The 18,673-nt window shown below is 43.3% G+C and overlaps 1 protein-coding gene across 2 annotated transcripts in view; it reads right to left on the bottom strand.

Annotated features, from left to right (window-relative positions):
* LOC309539168 (uncharacterized protein) overlaps positions 1-18,673 on the bottom strand; it is a 389,363-nt gene that overhangs the window by 339,849 nt on the left and 30,841 nt on the right. The window contains exon 1 of one of the 2 annotated variants that reach the window (XR_014222709.1): positions 236-876. The exons of the other annotated variant lie outside the window; for it this stretch is intronic. The gene's annotated coding sequence lies outside the window, so the exon portion shown is untranslated. Of the gene's footprint in view, positions 1-235; positions 877-18,673 lie in introns of those variants that run through there. 2 annotated transcript variants of the gene reach the window in all.

Raw genomic sequence — 18,673 nt, 5'->3', positions numbered from 1 at the left:
ACACAAACACACCCGGACGCCAAGAGCACATTCTAATCCCAGACTAAACCGCCTGCCACTGAGGCTGCAGCTTCCTAACTAACGCGCACAGCAAAGGCCGGGCTGGGGAGGGGAGGGATATTGAACACACAAAAAGAAAACTTTTGCTGTTAGAAGGTCCCGCTGCTTTGGGGAGGATGGGGGGAGAAGAATGGTTAAAGTTCGCGGCGCTCCACAAAAGAGAAACGCAACTCACCTTAGGAGACAGAAGGATAACCCCTTCCGCTTTCTCCTCCTTCCTCTTCCAAACGGTTGGACGGGGCGGCGGGGGGAGGAGGAGGAGAAAACAATGCAATTGCGGCGGGTCCGTCTATCTGAGCTAAGTGGCTCCCCCTCGGCTGCCCGCCCGCTCCTCGCGTCCCCCGGCACCAAACAAAGGCGCAGCCAAGAGCTCGGCTTGCTTTGCGCTTAACTTTTTTCTCACATCGATCCCGCTTCTGCAACTTTTGCCCAAGTCGGGTGCCTAGTTGCGGAGACATGAAAAGAACACAAAAGGAAAAATTAAGGCACCAGCCCCCGCCCCCCGAGCCGCCGCTATTGCATTGTGCCATCCTCCATGCCATGCTGTACGATTTCGATCTTTAAAAACTAATACTAAAGCGGGGTGGGGGAAGGGGATGTGGGTCATAGCGAGCCTGGAAGTTGGAGAAAGTCCACAAATTCTTCCTCTCTTTCCAATGGCCTGCGCGCGCTTTGTTTTGGATACCACGAGGAAAGGCGTTGTTAACCCCAAGGAGGAGGGGGAGAAAATGCTGAGCGCGTCGCGGCGCCAAATAATCCCTTTGTGCGCACGTGCGCAAAAAGTTGAAGATGTTCCGAGTTCCGACCGCGCCTTGTTCTTGAGCAACGAGTCGCGGCCGGGTCTCCCTTTAGGCCCCCTTACAGAACAGCGCCTGCCCGAGCAAGCAGCGCCCGGAAAGCTCCGCGGCACTTCTCCTCCAGTCCCCACGGCTAACTTCCACCAAGGCCGCGCCAATATGCTCTTTAAAACAAACAAACAAGCTTAATTCTGAGTTGGTTCCCTACAACGTCCCCAGGTCGCTTTACCTACCTTGCCGGTCTACACCTGCAGGGAAATTGGGCAGTAGAAGTGACTGCACCACTTTAGACTGCAGGTGAGAGAGCGCCAATTTAAAACAAAAAGGAACAAACCTGAAATCAAAACATTTAGCGCATTAGAGAGGAACTTTTTTTAGGGCAGGCAGCAAATTTGTTACTTGTAAATAGTTTTTTTTAAAAAAAACAAACACAAACAACTTATGTAGTAAAAAGGGATATTCGAAAATGATATCCCTTCCGCTGTCCACAATCTGAAACTGGCATGGTCTATTCCACCACCACTGGTAACAACAAAACCTCCTTCTATTGTGTCACTATTCTGACCTTGAGGAAAGGATTCCAAGTTGTGTGGATTCATTCCCATGGCACTTCACCCCTGGAAGTGCTTCTGAGTGAACCTCCTACCTGTATGTAGATAGCAGGAGAGGTCAGAAAGCCATAGAATGTTTGGCCTCAGAATCAAGTGGGTCCGTTCAGCACACCCGGCTAAGTTCAAAAACTGTTGTGGCAGAACTGTTGTGGCAGGAATTCAACAATTCAAAAGAAATGTTGTTGTTGTTTAGTCATTTAGTCATGTCCGACTCTTCGTGACCCCATGGATCAGAGCACGCCAGGCATTTCTGTCTTCCACTGCCTCCCGCAGTTTGGTCAAACTCATGCTGGTAGCTATCCAACCATCTCGTCCTCTGTCGTCCCCTTCTCCTTGTGCCCTCCATCTTTCCCAATATCAGGGTATTTTCCAGTCTTCTCTTCTCATGAGGTGCCCAAAGTATTGGAGCCTCAGCTTCAGGATTTGTCCTTCCTGTGAGCACTCAGGGCTGATTTCCTTCAGAATGGAGAGGTTTGATCTTCTTGCAGTCCATGGGACTCTCAAGAGTCTCCTCCAGCACCATAATTCAAATGCATCAATTCTTTGGCGATCAGCCTTCTTTATGGTCCAGCTCTCACTTCCATACATCACTACTGGGAAAACCATAGCTTTTACTATACGGACCTTTGTTGGCAAGGTGATGTCTCTGCTTTTTAGGATGCTGTCTAGGTTTGTCATTGCTTTTCTCCCAAGAAATGTTGGGTCAGTCCAATTGATGCAATCCATCTAGACCTACATTCAGTGCTATTTTTCTAGAAAAAAAGGTGCCAGAACTCACCCTTATAATGGCAATAACGCCCACCTGAGAGGTGCCGGAACTGAGGTCCAGCAAGTTCCAGCTGGGGAAAAAAACCCTGCCTACAATTCCTTCTTCTGGGGAGGCTGGATTTACTGTGAAGAGAGGTACAGGGTAGCAGAGGGCTTGAGCAGAACTGAGGTGGGCAGCCTTATTGAAGAGGGTTGTATACCTGCTTCAGTTCCAATGGTGGTTGGTACCTACTGAGACTGGCAGAGCAGAAGGCTGGGAGACCAAGAGTAGGCAGAGCCATCGGCCATGACAGGAAGAGGCAGCTAATTCTACTTCCCCCCACCTCACTGGGAGGAAGCAACACTGAAACTGAGGAGGAGGACGCTGAAAGCCATTGCCATCCCCAGATTGGTGATAAGTATGAAAGCAGGCAGGTGGGGGCTGGGTGATAGCAAACTGGGAGCAGTGGGGCAGTGCCTCAAGCCCCCTAATGAACCAGTCTCTACTGGTCAACCCTGATTGTAAGAAGCACCCCTCCTTCAAATGATCACCCTCACCTCATATCAGGGGTAAATCAGTCTCTAGACCATGAGACTCTTACTCCCATTGGTTTGAGCCCCACATTGGGCGAGATATTATTGCATTTTATGGGGGTTGGACTAGATAACCCTTGCAGTTCCTTCCAACTCTACAGTTCTCTTGATTCTGCTGCTTAAAAACCCAGTGGCTATTTGCTGCTGTCTTCTCTGGGTTGCTTGAAAAAGGAGGCGCCGACTCATAGGAACGCTCCCTACAGCCATAGCAATGTGAACACCACGGAATAGAATATGCAAGCAAACTACTGCTGCTTGGAAATGTAGCTAGGAATACATCCTGTTTCAGTGAGAAAGCCGTAATTCATGTCAGTGACTTCTGAGAATGGAACTGGGTGTTGGTGGTGTGTAATGGACGCTAAACACTGAATCTGAAAGTATGATTTTATATATCTGGTGTCTGACTTGGATTAGTACCCACCTTGCGAGACTCAACTCTTCCACAACATCCAAGACATCCTGAAAATTGTGGAATCCTGACCTTGTGGGATGGGCGTCAGTGGCACTATGGTATGGTGGTTGTCTTCCTACCTGCAGGGTCATGTCCGGAGACATGCATTTGGGAGAGTTCCCTTAAGCCCCCTGATGTTTACAGTTCACTGTTTTATCTACATGAAGTTGCAGGGAGTGGTCATTAGGTGTTCTGGAGCAAGGTGTCATGATGCCCATCTCTGTTTCTCCATTGCATCTGAGTCAGATGAGGCTGTGCAAGCCCCGGGTGCAGTGGTGGACGGGACAAGAATAAACTGAGCTGTGTCCTGCAAAGACAGAGGCTTTCTGGGAGAGAGGTTCCCATGCACAAGAGTTAGCCCAATTACCTGTTCTGGTTACCTAGGTTTGCACTTAATCTGAAGGAGTTTGAGGGTAGTGGTCCATCTTTATCAAAAATGTCCCAAGTGACCTCTGTGACTAGGTGTGCCTTCTATTATCTTTGCCTGATATTCCAGCTGTGACCATTCCTGGACCAAGGTAGTCTGACTACAGTGGTCCATGTATTGGTAACCTCAATACTTTACTACTGTTCACTACTATGGGGCTGCCCTTGTATCTAGCATGTCTTGTATGAGACGTGGGGAGAAGAGAATCATATTGCAGTAATCTAGCCGAAGAAGTTAGTTGAATAGCACCCCCCAAAAAAAAAATTCCTTAATTTTTTAATGACTGCATGGTGGCTGTAGAAACAGGCTTTAACCCGACTTTCAAATAAGTCCAATCCATTTACAGTCCTTTTACTAGACCGCCTGTCCACACACAGGTTTAAAAGCAGGTTTTTAAAAAAATTGACGTGAACCTTTTGCAAATACTTCTCTGTCTGTTGACCTAGGGGTGATTCCTATTTAACCAGTCAACCATTTATTTATTTTAAAGAAATTATATCCCATTCAAAAGGATATTTTCTAACACAGCTCTCTTTAATTTTAGGAAAAACAGCATATAGGAATAAAAGTGTATCACAAATTAAAAGAAGTTTATTGCTATTTGTTGTTTCAAGCTTCATAGAACTGAAGGTTACAGGTGTTGATCTAGTAGTCCTACACATAACACTGGAAACAATGCAAAAATACTTTCCTGTGACTTGCTGGGACATTTTTAAAAGGGATATCATAGTGTTCAAATCGTGGTGAAAAAAGTTGTCTTTTACTATCAGATGAAGACGTGCACTTTAGATGGGACCCAGAAGGGCTGTAAAATAGCAACAGAAGACTTAATAAAGTCATTTTTCGTTCCCGTCTTGCCATCCCAATCTAATATCTCTCAACCACAGAAATTCATTTATCACTTTGTTTCACTTCAGCCCAGACCCTCCCATCATGTAGCTCACATTCAGCTACAATTAGATAATGCTACATGTATATTTTTCCCTTGTGAGCTTCAGGAGGCCCAAGGAGATATATTTCTACAAGATTACAAATTATCCTTGCACATCAGGATCTTTCCACTACTAATTCTTAAGGTTTCCAGTCAGCTGAGATTTTGTCCTCTTGGCCACTTGCCAGGATTGGAGGCTGCAGACACAGAAAATATTGTAAGTGAGCCATTTTGAGGATTGAGGAGCTCCCATCTTCAAAGTGCAGAAGTTGCAATTTTCTGGATGTGAAAAAATAACACATTTTACTACCTTTAATTCTTTTATTTCTTTAAAACGTTGTTAAAATAGTTGATACTGCTTTTCTGGGCATCTGACTATCCAAAGCAGTTTACAACTAAAAACAATAGTAAGTTAAAAGAACAACAATACAAATTTATAAAACTTAAAACTACAACTCAGCAATATCCCATAGAGCTGGTGGGAAAGCATAGTTCAACCATACTATCACCCAGCTAATTTACACCATGCTCTGAAGGCCAGTTGAAAAATATAAGAAAATTCTATAGCCATGGGACCACCATAGAGTTAGAACTGTCCCTTGTGGCCATCCATCTTAATAGACCTGGGATACAAGGAGGACCAGAAGGTCAGCAGTTGGAATCCGCACGACGGGGTGAGCTCCTGTTGCTCTGTCCCAGCTTCTGCCAACCTAGCAGTTTGAAAGCACACCAGTGCAAGTAGATAAATAGGTACTGCTACTGTGGGAAGGTAAACGGTGTTTCTGTGCACTCTGGTTTCCATCACACTTGCACCAGAAGTGGTTTAGTCATGCTGGCCATATGACCTGGAAACCTGATGGCCTGAAAGCAAGATGAGCTCCACACCCCATAGTCACCTTTGACTGGACTTAGCAATCCAGGGGTCCTTTACCTTTTTTTTTTTACAAGGAGGACATATAATAAATACAATTTTGCAGCATGTTCTTAGTGAGAATGTGTTTTGGACTTGGTTTTCCAGTTCTACCAGGTAGGTGAAATGTTCTGCTCAAAGCAGAACCCAAAGCCCTTCAGTCGAGTAAAGCCTTTTAATTATAACCGCAGGCTGCTGCCACCCTAGGCAGTCAAGCTAGGACAGACAAGGGAAGCATTCCTTGGAAATACATTATGCTTAGGCCCTTTGATGTTAGATGTTAGATGTTAGAGACTTACCTGCTGTAGAAGAACAGGAACTCTGTACACTCTCAGATGCCATCAGCCTGAGGTGCCAGAAGGATTGCTTTTCCACATATGTGCCTTCAACAGAGGCCTTCCTTAGTGTGTTCCTGCCATTGGAGGTGCAGCCTTCTCGATGGTGGTGTCTCACCCAGCACTTGCATCAATGTCATTTTAGCACAAGGTGAAGATCTATATTATTTTAACCAGGCTTCTTAATCACACCTCTTTTACCTCTGCCAGTTACCATATTTTTCACTCTATAAGACGCACCCGATCATAAGACACACCTAGTTTTAGAGAACAAGAAATAAAAAAAATTCTCTCCCTCTCTGCACAGCGCCTCTCCAGCAAAGCAGGAGGAGAAATGCACTCAGTAGGCTTTGCGTGGCTATCCCTGAAGCCAGGAGAGCGAGAGGGATCAGTGCGCACCAATCCCTCTCGCTCTCCTGGCTTCAGGGATAGCTGCGCATCCTGCATTCGCTCCATAAGACGCACAAACATCTCCCCTTACTTTTTAGGAGGGGGAAGTGCGTCTTATAGAATGAAAAATACGGTACTTCCATCCTGCTTTATATTTCTCCTCCCCCCCTTCTAACTGCTCCCCAAAAAAACTATTGTTTTAATGGTATTGTTCTAAATTTGTTTTTGCCATAATTTCAATCCCTTGTAAACTGCCCTGGGAACCAATGATAAAGCAATACAAGGGTACCTCGGGTTAAGTACTAAGTTCGCTCTGGAGGTCTGTTCTTAACCTGAAACTGTTCTTAACCTGAAGCACCACTTTAGCTAATGGGTCCTCCTGCTGCTGGTGCACCGCCAGAGCACAATTTCTGTTCTCACCCTGAAGCAAAGTTCTTAACCTGAAGCACTATTTCCGGGTTAGTGGAGTCTGTAACCTGAAGCGTATGTAACCTGAAGCATATGTAACCTGAGGTAACCTGTATATGATCCTCTAATAAAGTGGAAATAACATTAGAAAACTCAGCTGGTGGCGTGTATGCCCCCCTCCCATTCTTATTCTATGCAAACTTCCCCAAGATCAGCCAAACAGTTTGCTCTGTCTTCAGGGTTGTTAGACCCCAGACCTCGGTCTTGATGAGACATTCTCTGAAGAGAAGAGGGAGCCAGAAGCTGTGGTTGACCCTTCTGAGGCACATGTGGACACCACTTTCTCAAGGGGGTTCCAATACCTGGAACCTACTCCCCTTTTCAGCACACCCATCCCAAGCCTCAGAGGATCAAAGGAGCAGTGGCGATCAATGTCCCAGCTCAAAGCTCAGTACCAGCAACGCAATGTTCAGTGAAAAGCCAAAGGCCTCCTGTTCATTGGCTCAGTTCAGGAGGAGGGGGAATAAAGTTGTCTATAAAAACCCTCAGTGCCTGTCTGCAACAAGTGCATGTTAGCTCTTCAGCCTTGCATCTCCAGCATCTTTCCTGACTTGGAGCAGGACAAAAGGAAATCAAAGCTCTTTTGCTAGCTTTTCAAAGTGTAATAAGTCAAGCAGTTCCATGCACAGCCAAGCTAGGCCAGGCCACAGCAGATATATCCTGCCAATTTCTTCAGCCACTAAGCCTCCACGCAGATGAATGCTTGTAGCTCACAGATATAATAATAATAATAATAATAGTTATACCCTGCACATCTGGCTGGGTTTCCCCAGCCATTCTTCCTACCATAGAGTTGGCTAGTAATATTGATGCTAGCTGTAAATATTCAAGCTAGCTAGAAAACAGTACTGAAGTTAGGTAATAGTGTGGGTACCATAGGCGTCTTGAGGGCCCCTGTGAGAGAAAAATGGGCCATTTTCCGGTTCCAGCAGACTCTTGCGTTCTTTAGTTGTTCTTAGGGTTACATTGGGCTTAATGAGTTTATGGCAATATTTGCATTACAGTGGTACCTTGGGTTAAGAACTTAATTCGTTCTGGAGGTCCATGCTTAACCTGAAACTGTTCTTAACCTGAGGTACCACTTTAGCTAATGGGGCCTCCCGCTGCCACTGCACCACCACCACACGATTTCTGTTCTCATCCTGAAGCAAAGTTCTTAACCCGAGGTACTATTTCTGTCTCCTGCTTGGCAGGAGGTTGGACTTGATGGCCCTTGTGGTCTCTTCCAACTCTATGATTCTATGATTAGTGGAGTCTGTAACCTGAAGAGTCTGTAACTCGTGGTACCATGGTACATCACTTCCTTCAAAGTTCCTCTCCATTGGGAGGCCCTCCTGCTCATTCTGCTGAGCAGGACCCTGGATGTCTGCCTCAAAGTCCTGCCCTGACACTACTGCTGGGGGAGGGAGAACAGCCAATGACAAAGAGGCCTCAGATCCCATGACTATAGAGAGTGACAGCAGATCTGACCAAGCTGCACACACACAGGCTAGGCACAATTGCATATTGGATCATGACCCGTTCATGTCTCCATGGGTTATACTTTCCTACCCATACTTCATTATTGCATTTAAGGTTGTCTCCAACTAAGTTTTACCCATTGAAATTAATGACCCCAGCCAGTGTGGTGTAGTGGTTAAGAGCGGTAGTCTCGTAATCTGGGGAACCGGGTTCGTGTCTCCGCTCCTCCACATGCAGCTGCTGGGTGACCTTGGGCTAGTCACACTTCTTTGAAGTCTCTCAGCCCCACTCACCTCACAGAGTGTTTGTTGTGGGGAAGGAAGGGAAAGGAGAATGTTAGCCGCTTTGAGACTCCTTAAAGGGAGTGAAAGGCGGGATATCAAATCCAAACTCTTCTTCCTCCTTCTTCTGTATTGTTCATTAATTTCAGTGGATCTACTCTTGAGTATTCCAAGCAGTGGCTACAACCCTCAATTTATACCCCACTCTTCTTCCCAAAGGAGCCCAGGGTGGCAAACCCATCAATAGTAAAGCGGAGTATGGAAGGACTTGCTAGATATGCAGTGCAATGGGTCAGTGCATCTGGCTATTAACCAGAAGGTTGGTGCTTCGAACCCATCCAAGGATGGCTGTGGGCAGGCTGTGGGGTTAGACTAGATGTCTCTCAGCGTCCCTTCAAACTCTATAATCCTATGATTCTATGAATTGATTGATAAAAGGTTTCTAAAACTAGTATATGTGATGAATCTTGCAATTTTTAAAAACACATGTTAAAACAAAGAACTCAATCCCCAGAATTGTATCCCTTCATGGCGATTGTTTAGTCCATATTATCATAAACATGGGATTCAGCGCTTTGCATCCCATTTCTTTACTTCCAATCAACAGCTTCTGTCTTCTACCAATGCCGCTTCTGAAATTATGTTTTAAGATAGGAATTAAATCATTAGACCAATCTACAAGTGCAGATATAACAATCAAGATAAATGTGCCAGTAAGTGAAACAACATATGTTGTGCTGGGAATTCTTCTTCTTCTTCTTTTGCCTAGAGATGCCACCTCAGCAAGTCGGTGCTGTGTTTGTTTTGAAAGTCCAAGTGCTGGAAATGTCTATGTGAGCTTAGCTTTTTTCCTACTATGGGAGATACATCAACCTGCAGTTCAGCAGTGGTCAAATAATGACTTAGGCTGTGATCCTCTGCCACTTGCTTTGATAGCAAATGTTGCACCCATGCTAATTAATTTAGACGATAAGGATATCTAAGGACTTTTCATGCTTAGGGGGGCACTTCTAGACTCACTATTTTCGGGTGGAATTCTGTCACATCCCAGTAAAGTCAGGCTGCTCAGTTAAAGCTGATTTTGAGCTCTTGTAAAACAATACGGCTTCCCAAAAGTGATGGGAAACTGTTCTGGAAAGTGTAGACTAACATCTGCTGGGTGCAACATTGTCTAATCATCCCACAAATCGGACTAAATGCTTATTAGACAGGTTGGTTGGAATTGACCAGAGTTACCAAAGTTTAAAGGATTAAAGATTTTCCGAATTTTTGGGGCAGTTCATTGTTCCGACATGTTCTGATTAGCTAAAGATAAGCAGCGGTGCAGCTCTGACAACCTCAGAGCTAAAGTTCAGAGCCCCACAGTACAGACCCATCCCAAAAACAAGCATCCAGAGGTCAGCAGTTAGTCATGGAAGCTGCAAACAGTCCCAGATGTCAACACCTACATTGGCAAGGGTGTCCTGGGGCCCACCAAGGCTGACATTGGTTGTTTCATTGTTTATTCTTATTAAAAAAAATAAAAATAAAAACCACAATGTTATAGTCAGGGCAACTGGCCAGGTATGTGCCTGGTTACAGGTGCTCTTTTTATTATTTTTACATTTAAAACCTGTTGTTTTCTGCAACAAAACAGTGCTTTTTCCCAAGTAAATATGTTTAGCATTAAGGTAGCAGATGAAAACACCATTTTATTCCTGTAGTCATGACACTATGCTTTAAGTAAGTTTTTAAAATGCTAAACCTCATATGCTCAGAATATTATTATTTTTTAAGTGTTGGCATGTTTGTTTTTGCTCTAACATGCTGGAATGTAGAAGTAGTTTTAATGCATGGAATTGAGGGGGATGTGAATTGTGTGCTTCACAAATGAAATCATGCACATGACCATCTTAAGAGTGGAGCGTATAAGACTATTAAATGGGGATGGTAAATTACCTAACTGCACCACTGATGATAAGACATTATTCTCAAGTGTTGATCTTGAGTAGAATGATCAATAGTTTAATGGCTGGTACCCTGAAAAACATTGCTGAGATGCAATGGCTATTTTATTCAGCAAATCTTACCTTGGTCTTCCTACCAGTTCCTTTCCACATCAGACTCTCTTCAAAGAGCCCGGTTTTGGCCAGGGGAGGGTGGGGTATAAATAAATAAAAATTTATTATTGTTATTAAACTTTCTCAATTAACAACTTGCTGAACATTTTTACTTAACTTTTTCTTTTTTTAAAAAAAGACAAACCCACAATGTAACAACCTATTTATTTATTTTTAAGTATTTCTACTTGAGAATAATAGAACTCATACTAAAAGATGGTCACACACAATACTATCTATAAAATTCAATATGGAGAAAAGGGGAAAACTGTACAAACAAAAGATTTAAATGTAAAACTCTAGAGGAGGGCAAAGCTGTGGCGTAATGTGTGAGGGCAGGGGGTCATTGCCCCCAGCACAGATTTCTAAGGGGCACATGCAAAATTTCAAAAGGAAAATACTAGTAATAAATAAAAAAATAGTGCACCCTCCCCCTCACACAGATAACTGTAGTCCCAAACAACACACGAATGGTAACAGAGGTGGTGCTGCTCTCCTGGGAGTTGAAAGCCACTGTCTGGAGAACACCCACTGGGCTATCATTAGAAAAAGGGGTCAGGTGCTGATTAATGAATAAGCAGCCATGGTAGCAAGTGGGTGCCAGGCAGATGATGAAGCCGTGTCAGCACCACACTCAACAGCATCTCTGGGGCTCCGCTGGGCCCTGACACATGTCCAGGTGACAGGTCTCCAGATGCAGGAGCTGTGCTCCAAGTCCAGCCCATCGCAACTGGTCTGAGAACATGGGAGTGTGTGGGAGGGATCCTTGTAATTTCTCGGCCTACATTTAATAATGCACAATTTATCTATAGTTGTTCCTTTTGGAACCCAAATCATCCTCCAGATAGACTTCTTTTACCTCCCTGAACCCAGCTGTCACCACTCTCATTTTCCATCCACTTCTTTTAACTAAACTAAACCAACCCTGATTTTCTTCACAAAATTGATTACAGAATAGGAAAACCACTGAATCATTGGTAGCTCACTGTTTTTGTAGATACACACATTTTACTTACCCCTTTTATACCATGAAACATCCATATTTCATGTGTACCCTACCCAACCGTTCATTCCATTGTACATTATTTTAAATTGCCCATCGCAAGTACTAGGAATGCTTCATTTTGAGAACCCAAGAATTATGCTGTCTGCCTGTTCTGCAAGTACATTATATTGGCAGCTCACAGACATTTTTGATGGATCAAGACCTTAAGGTCATTTTCTTCCCCTGTAATTTCAAGCTGACAAGTCTTCTGCAGGAGATAGCCAAAGACAACCTTATTAGTCCCAAGCGAATGACTTCACATGCGGTACTGCATTTTCAGCCCATTTCTGTTCCTTTTCTTGTTCTGCACACTCTTCCATTCCCAATGTGCGGTAGTTATGCCAGGCAACTTGATGCAAATAATAATACAAAAACTAGCATCCCTTATTGGGGCTGATAATGAATTTAAAGGGGCCTTGGTAAGTATAATTAATGAACCTGCTCTGTTCCTATTTTGCAAATGATATAAGCTGAAATGTTCACCCATGTAATCCACCACATGTATTATAGTATACATGAGTGTACTGCCTAACAAGTCCCCAAACTTCAGGTAACAGGCTCAGCAATGAACAAGTCATTATTGTAGTTAATGCAGAAGTTCTATCACCATGATTGGATCTCATGGCATTTATTTTAATTCTGAAGTGTGCATGCACACACACGTGCACACACATACAAAGTGGTGCTGGGGAAGGCAGTGCTTTAACCCTTCCCTTCCATGGCTTTTCTTCTACATAAATTACTGCACTCTCTATCTGCTGTTCATCCAATTATGGGAGAAACTGTAGGCATGATATATGTACCTTTAATTTTTCCTTCAATGGAAAACAACAGGGCAGGGGGTTAGGGGAGGGAGGACAAAGGTTTGGAAAAAAATAGCTTGGGAAAACTTTAAAGACACACCTCCCAAAGCTGCTATCCAATCCAAATTTTGTTAAAATAATTGTCAGGAGTTCCAACATCAGTGAACGAATTAAAACAAAACAAAACAACAACAAGGTAATGGTTTACATAGCCTCCCTTGCTATGCAAAAACTGTTTTAAGTTTGTAATTATTAGTTCTTGGTAACATTAAAAATCCAAAACACTTCCAGAGGATATAAGCATCTAGAACCTATGAAATGCTGAGGACGTAATTGTGGGAAATTGCAGTCAAATATAACTAGTAAGCTTAGGGCTAGTTAATGCATGAAGGGGTTAAGACCACAGAATTGTATTTCTAGACTCACCTAGGTCATGCACCCTCACCTCTGGTGAAGAAGGAGGTGAAGCTTTCTTTGTTCACTCTCTTCCACTGTGTGAAGTTGACCAGGCAACATGTCTGGGCTTGACCGTTTCAAGCCCAGATCACAAGCTCATTCCACACACCCCCATGTGTTTTTGCTGCTGCATGGAATAACACATGAATCTGACCTTTGGAAGTTTTGTAAGTAAAGCATTTAAACTTATTAAAGTGTGGCCTGTTCAGCCTATATTCCAAATGCTTCAGTCACTACACGTTTTGTGACTTTTAAACTCTTCTAAGGCTTTCTTACTGGAGCATGTGTTTAGCTCCATGTTTTGGATGTAGGGATTTAGAAAAGTATTTGATTAATTACCCCACATGGGTGATGTCTCTAGATTTCCCCCTCAGTAACAATCTCATTGTTTGAAGAGGGAACTTCCAGCTTCAAACTGAATGCTAAAGGCAGGAATTTATTTGGTTATTCTTGTTTCAAGGAGTTGTAAATATGCTGCTGCCCAGTTACACCTAAGTTAAAATCCTATTTCCCCTCCCTGTTTTCTATTAACATTTCTCTCATTTCCACATTGGGAGAGAAAAGAGGTCTAAAAATACCAGAAGGCAGGTTCAATATAGTCCCATTCAGGCCCTGTCTGTATGCACACGAGCTCAAAATGGCGGCAGGACAGGGTTTTTCTAGGGCCTGTTCCTAACATCCCTCATCATATAGGCTTCTTTATAGACCTTTGCGTGTTCAGCATGAAGGTCTGCATAAGATTTCTAAGTGCATTCAGTTGAATGTACTTTTAAACCTCCCAGCAAAGATTTCTAAGCATGTTCTGTAGAATGAGGCTTGTGTGAATCCAGCCGTTATGACTATTGGTTGAGAGCAATGGGGTAATATATATTATAGCTTTATGAGCCATGGCAATACATTGGAGCATCTTTAAATGGCAGACAGCCACCACTGATGGGCTCCCAAATTTGGCTCCCATTCACCATAAAGTTGCTCACCTCCAAAAAGCATACAGGAGCACTACAGGAAGTCAATAGTAATAAAGCTAGGTTGGGCCAGTGAGGGGCATCTAGGCCCCTTTGCAAGTTTTAATATACAACATAAAAGTCCAGTATGCAGCCTTCACTTCCTTCCTGTCAGGAGACCAATTGCTCCTCTCTTCCTTCCTGTCTCCATATGTTTAGAAGCATGTAAGTCTGTGATGTGGCCCCTGCCATTCTATGTCACTAACTCAGAAGGTGGCTTAGACAGCAGGAAGGCAAACTGATCGCAGTACAGTGGTACCTTGGGTTACATACGCTTCAGGTTACAGACTCCGCTAACCCAGAAATAGTACCTTGGGTTAAGAACTTTGCTTCAGGATGAGAACAGAAATCGTGCTCCGGCGGCACGGTGGCAGCAGGAGGCCCCATTAGCTAAAGTGGTGTCTCGGGTTAAGAACAGTTTCAGGTTAAGAACGTACCTCCAGAATGAATTAAGTTCTTTTTTTTTTTTTATAAAATTTTTATTGGGTTTTCACATTTTATATAGACAAAGACAAAAACACAAAAAACATAAAAACAAACAAACAGAAAAGTAAAACAACAAACATATATAGTTTCCAGAAAAAACTTATTTTCTAACCCTGGTCATTGACTTCCCCCCACCCCCTCCCTTGCATCCCTATTCCCAAATTTGTATCAGCAAATTGGCATTTCCTTATCCATCTTAATATTAGTCCTTTATATATATAAAAAAGCAAAATTAAATTTATTCTAAGTTGGACCTCAGTTCCCTTCCAACGATTTCCCATTTTGTCTTAAATAATAATCTTGTTAGCTAAATCCCATAGTCTTAAGTGTTGTTGAAACTAGATTCTTCCCTCCCTCCCTTCCCCGGTTTGTGTCCCTTCCGAAAACATGTCCAAAATAGCAATTATTAGCCCGGATTCCTTACGTCCGAGGCTCTCAAATCTCTTTCAGTCCCTCTCCGCCGGCCTAGTTGGCAATCCTTTATGTCGGTCTTCACGTCTCGAAAGAGTTCTTTCACAGTCAGTCCAAAATCTCTTCCCATATTTTCAAGCAACTGCTGAGGAATTTCCACAAGGCATGAATTTTGAACATAATCAAAGTCAGAGTCTCTGTGGAGGCCCCAATTATATTTCTTTATTTTAAATTCCTTGATTTCATAAATTCCCAGGGCCTCCACTTTCATCTTCTGGATCTTTCGTAGATTTGTAGTAGGTTCAGTCCAATAGTCTCCTTGTTTATATTCCACAGATGTCAGCTTCTGGACAATATTTTCCCATTTCAGTTCTTCTCTTTCTTGTTTTGTCTTCTCCTCTTCTTTGGTTATCATTTCCGGCTCAGCTGTGGATTCTTTCTCAGCCAGGTTCTCATTACATTGAACAGAACTACTTGTTTCAGGATTCAAGGTCATCAATTGTTCACTCATAGCCGTAGTCTGTTCCTGTAAGATTCCAACCAAATAAAACATCCTTTCGATTTCTCCCAGTATCTTTCCATCCACAGCCATTGTAATTCCACAGATTTCCCCCTAGAGGGAATCTGGTTACTTAGTGTTCTTTTCTCCAACAGTCCTCTGTCTTATTATTGATTCTTTGTTTCCAACAATTTTAGTTCAATTGTAACTCCTTTTAATCCAGAGGGGTCTTAAGTAGCAATTTTTCTACTATTAACAGTCCGTTTGACAGCTTTGACAGCTGTCAAACTCTGCTCTTCTTATACCAGCTCCAAAGTAGGACACTCCCGGGCCCGGGAGGGGGGGGTTGCTTACAACAGAAATATACCCCTTCCAACACTCCTCTCTCCTGCTCAAAAAAAAAATCTTTTCCAAATCTTGGAAGTTACTGTCTTTTTAAACTCACCCTTTACAGGGTAGGCACTCCAGCTTAGTTCTTTTATCGTTGCTCTGGATCGTCTGCAAGGGGGGGGTGCGGACTTCCTTTTAACACATCCCCCGATCGTCTCAAATTCAATAGGTAAAATTCTTAGAATCCAAATTCAATTAACTCACGGGTTCTTTTTCCCAGCCGAATTTCAAGGAAGGAAGTCAGCGCTCTCCGGTCATGGCTCGCGGCTTCGCTCAGCAGAGGTAGCGATGGACTCTCGGTGCCACGCCACCCCCCGTATCCCCTCCGCAGCCTTTAAAAAGGCTCTTTGCGAATCAGGGGGGGCGCTTAAGGCACCCACCGAGTCTTCAGTCCGCAGGCTTTCGTGCCTGCGGTTTTAAGGGTCCCCGTGTCGCCGGCACGGCAAAGACCCGTCCCCCGCTGAGCCGATTCCCTCCGGAGCTCGGAGGGAATCCGCCATTCCCAGATCGCGCCAACCCCGGAAGTCCAGAATGAATTAAGTTCTTAACCCAAGGTACCACTGTAGATTGTTGCATTCATCTACTGCTTCCAGGATTCCCTTAGAAATCTGTAACAACCAGAGGACTTTGGTCTGATCTTATGTAACCAATCTGAACTGTACTGCTACATTCGATAGTAGGCTTGCAGGGGAGGGCTTGAATACTCCCCCATATAAAATAATTTCTAGGCCATGGAAAGCTAGCAAGTGAAATAAGTTGTAGATCATTGAAATCAGATCCTCAATCTAACATTTCCCTGTTTCTCAATTTGTTTAAACAGTTGGGACTAAAATTTTTTGCTGGAAGTCAAAAGCTCACATGCTGCATGTGGTTTCTCCTAATAAAGGCATATTATACTGTCCTTGTATGTTGGCTCTTCTTGGGCTTCTAACAGTAACATGAATTTGATAAACACAAGGTCTTGTATCCCAAGTGTCAGTCCATCTATATTGCACCAGGAATCCAGTTTTAAAATATGCAGAACACAGCTGCACAAAATAATTGTTACTGTATCATTTATCTATTACTTTCTGTAGATGGGACCTACCCTGGTAGCTATTATGTGGAGCTTAATGAAAGAAATATACCAGCCTTTGGGAGTATTGCATCCAGCCTTGCCTGATTTGACTTTATTTTTGTTAGAATCCTTGTATAGAAATATAAAAAGTAACATTATTAAATTAATATTGTGATCTACCAAATGTCATTTACATTTACAAAGAAAAGCATGCATACCAAGGACCTATCAATTAAGGAATAACTGGTGTGTGCTAAATGATTCTTGAGTGTAAATTCTCGCTGAAGAACTTAAGAGTGATTTCCTGGGTCACATTTCTAGTTCCTTGGCTTTCTTTGCAAGAATTCCAGAAGCTAGTAGGTGGAATATCAGAGGTTCTCAAACTGTAGCCCGTGAGCTTTCAAGAGGCCCAAGGAAAGATTGTAGCAATGTCAAGAATATGTGTACTTGGCTCTGCACTCCATTTATTTTCCTGCCAGAGATCAAGGCCAGTTTAATCACGGCCAGATTGTCAGGTGGGCTGATAAGGTCCTGGCTGATAAGGTCCACAGCCCTAGTTTTGATCATTACACCAGTGCTGGAGAAACATTACTTTAATTTCCTTCATATTTAACCCAGAAGGGGAATGTGTTTTTCCCCCTTTTAAATTGGCACCACCCTGCTGTATTACATATAGTTTTAATTTATTGCATTTTGTCAGCCGTGCGTGCATAGCTTTCACCCGACACATTTTGTCAGCTAGCCTGCATCATGGATTTTCATTACATGCAATTCGGCCAAGTTTCATATATTGCTTTTGTTGGGTACCATTTGTCAGCTGTGTGCTTTTAAGTGTTTCATGGGTGGAGTTGACTGTAGAAAGAAAGGAATGTTTCCTTCCATACAGCAAATTACTAAATATAAATCTGTGTCCATTAGTGAAGGCAAAATGCTAATTCACAGCATTACCGTATGTCCTAAATGTGCTTTCCTTTCCTGGGGAAAAGAAAGATTTAAGTAACCATATGAGACCCCCAAGGAATTCCAAGCATTTGAGAACCACTATGCTAGATGGCTCACCAGAAATAGGCCAGTAGTTTGCAGGTGGACCACACAGTCCACTTTCTCTCCAAACAAAGGGTGAACTCTTTTCTGCCAAAGGGACACATAGGCAACTTTGCCAGTGGTGACTGGGGCAAAAGTGGGGTGGGGTAAGGCCAATGGGAACAGTGGGTGGAACAACTGTTCTGACTCTTGCCCTTGTATAGTAAGCTACATTCCAGCCACACCAAACTCAAAAGGTTTGTTTCTACACACACTCCAACCTCAAAAGGTATTATCTCAATTCAAGGGCACATTTGAGTGTGGCAAAAAGACTGGGATAGGCTGTGCTAGGGGCATGACTTACGCCTAGAGTGCCATGTGCAGCCTTGAGGGCGACCTGAAGGCCACATTTGGAAATTGTTCTGAGGTTCCCAACCCCTGTTCTAGAAAGATCCCTTTAAAAGGATTTACTGTGTTTTCATGCATCATGTAATTCTTCGTCAACTCAATCCTAGTTTACTTGGAAGCAAGCTTCATTAAATTAAGTGGGGCTTACTCTCTAGCAAGAGTATTCATAATTGCAACCTAAGGCTACAAGAATGCTGCAGTTATTTTTCAACATGGGCTCCTTGCATGTATGTTTGTTCCTTTCTGTGTGAGAGAGTATATCTTCCTCTGGACTTCCAGTGTTTCCCAAATGAACTGCCACCATCTAAAATTTAAAAAGCTCATGAAGTGGTAACTAAAATCTAGTGTGCACGCTCTCCCTTATGAAGATCAAACTTTTTTAAATAATAAAAAACCCCAACCCCCCCACTTGTTTGAAAATGCTCTTAAACAGCCCCAATCTCAACAATGGCTTGTCAAGTGCAATGGCTTTCGGTGCATTCAGTTTCCAAGCCAGTGTGCTTAGAAATGCAGCTTGAACAGGTGGTTT

The sequence above is a fragment of the Podarcis vaucheri genome (assembly GCF_965113315.1).
Source record: "Podarcis vaucheri genome assembly, chromosome: 8".
Taxonomy (NCBI): Eukaryota; Metazoa; Chordata; class Lepidosauria; order Squamata; family Lacertidae; genus Podarcis; species Podarcis vaucheri.
This window is presented reverse-complemented; position numbering and strand designations above follow the sequence as displayed.